The 2505-nt window shown below is 33.2% G+C and overlaps 1 non-coding gene across 1 annotated transcript; it reads right to left on the bottom strand.

Moving 5' to 3' along the window:
* Positions 1–1064: 1064 nt before the first annotated feature.
* LOC114676592 (small nucleolar RNA SNORA25) lies at positions 1065–1196 on the bottom strand. The gene has a single exon (XR_003727643.1). It is a non-coding gene; the product is annotated as a small nucleolar RNA SNORA25 (small nucleolar RNA).
* Positions 1197–2505: the final 1309 nt, after the last annotated feature.

Here is a 2505-nt window from a genome sequence, read left to right on the forward strand (position 1 = left end):
TTACTTTCTGTGATTAAAGTTTATCTCAGGACTACTTTTTCTTAATGATTTGCTTACGTTATTTGACCACTGGTTCAGTTCCATCATTTCTGGCATGTGGTCTCTTCCTCTTTCTTGACCTCTACCTTTGGTTGGCTAGAGTAATTAGTCAATTAAGTGCCTTAGAATTGGTTCAGGGGAAGTAAAACTTTGGATACCTAATGGTCTGAAAATACCTTTATTTTGTCTTTACACATGATAGTTTGCTGAGTATAGAATTCCTGGTCAAATTATTTTCCAGCATTTTAATTACTGCATTGTTTTTTACTTGTTATTGATGAGAATAGCATTTCCAGTCAGATAATTTTTCTCTTGCAGACTGCTTGTTTTTCTCTCTGAAAGCTTTTAAGCTTTTATCTATATCTTTTATTGTCTAGTATAGTTTTTTACATTTATTCTGTCCACTGGTCCCTTTTAATCTGAACGTGTAAGTCTCTCCAGCTCTCAAATGTTTTTCTTTTGTATCTTTAATTTCCTTTCTTCCATTTTTCTCTTATTTCAGAACTTGTGGAATAAGGAAGTATTAAGTTGTTGAACCTCTTTGATTTATTGTATATCTTTTTCACCCTTGTTTCATTATGTGTATCTTTTTGCTCTATGTTCTAGCATTTTTTAAAATTTTGCAAATATAGGTGAAATTTTATACCCTTACGGTTATATTTTTACATTGTGTTTGTTATTCTAATAAGATTCATTTCAATGTAAGGTATAAATTGAAAACCCACTCTTTTTTCCCAAATGTCTAGCCATTTCCAGCTGGTCTCTTCCCTATTGATTTGAAATGATACCTTTATCATGTAGCACATTCTGTGTCTTTTTTTTTTAATTTCTGGGTTTTTTCTTTTTCTTTTTTCTTTTTTTTTTTTTTTTCTGACTGTTCATGAGCCATATCTTACCATTGTGATTATTTTAGTTTCATAATTTTTTTTTCCAGAGAAGAGAAAGTTTGGTCAAACTTTTGAGACACGTATTTACTTTCCCACGTCAACAATCATGGACTATCGTGTTATGTTTATGAGTGGCTGAGTCATATCTCCTGAGGAAAACATAGCACCATTAAGTGCTATGGCATCCTATAGAGAACTTCAGTCTTTGGTTATACTGTTAAGACCTACCTCTTGGTTTCACAGCCCCACAAGCCCTCTTTGAAGTGACCTATCCAGTAGGGCTAGACCTTTCTCTCCCCTACCTTCTCCCCTCCCCTAATTTTTCTGGTCTCCTGCAATTTTTTTTTTTAACATTAGAATCAGCATGCTTAATTCTACACACAGACACAAAAATCCTATTGTTGTTTTATTGGGATTACATCAGATGTATAGATTATCTAAGGAAGAATTGACATCTTTGTGAATTGATTGTCTTCCTATCCAAGAATGTGGAATGTTTTTCCATTTCTTCAATCTTTTGTGTTACTTGGGAGCATTTTAAAGTTTTCTTCGTTTATTTTAAAGCAGTAAAAATTCATTTTTTTTTCTGTTCACATGACTAATCAATTCTACCAGGACCATCTATTAAATAATCTGTCCTAATTAAAGGTCCTGGGGTTTTTCTCTACACGAAATTGCAGCAACTATTGTACTTAAGTTTGCTTCTGATCTCACTTCTGTTCTCTGGATCTGCATGGGCCAATACTATTCTATTTTTATAACTAAGGATTTAATACCTACTTAAATGAGCCCCTTCTCATTACTCTTCTTTCAAACATTCAGTATATTAAAAGCTATTATAACACTTCTTACTCTGTTTTAGAGGTGGACATAGACATTACACACATACAAAAAGAAAACTACAAGCCAATCTCACTTAAAGTATTAGTTATCTTAAAATAATTAGCAGATTCAGTAGTTTGTTAAAACACACACACACACCATAGCCAAATGGCATTTATTCTAGAAATACAAGGGTCATTTTAATCTTAGGAAATCCATAACAGACATTAATTCTCTCTCTTTCCCTCCCTCCCTTCCTTCCTCCCTCTTCTTTTCTCCAGCACAGACGTGTGTGTGCGCGCACACGCACACACACACATACACACGACCTTAGTAAAATAGGAATAGAAAGCTATTCTTTGACGAATTAAGTAATAGATATACCAAAGCAGAAGCTTCAGTCAGGCTTAATAATGAAAGACTCGCATTGTCATTCATATTACGAATAATTCAAGAAACAATAGCTATTTTTTTGTCTTGCTTTTATAAGGAAAAGAAAAAATATAAAGGAGAGGACATATTTGCACATTTTAATTTCCTGTATCAGTTTCTCCTGACCACTCGCTCATATTCTTCCCCAAGTGAAGCCAATGTTGGTAATGGAGTGAATTCTGGAGTAGGGGGAACATTGGAGGGCACACATTTGTTCATATATACTTTTTAACCCAGATTTTTAATTGTATTAGTATAAAATTGTGGTAAACATGCTTTCATTTTAAATATCTTCTGAACCTGTAATTACATTACCTTTTTAAAT

Source organism: Macaca mulatta, chromosome 2 (assembly GCF_049350105.2).
Source record: "Macaca mulatta isolate MMU2019108-1 chromosome 2, T2T-MMU8v2.0, whole genome shotgun sequence".
Classification (NCBI taxonomy): domain Eukaryota; kingdom Metazoa; phylum Chordata; class Mammalia; order Primates; family Cercopithecidae; genus Macaca; species Macaca mulatta.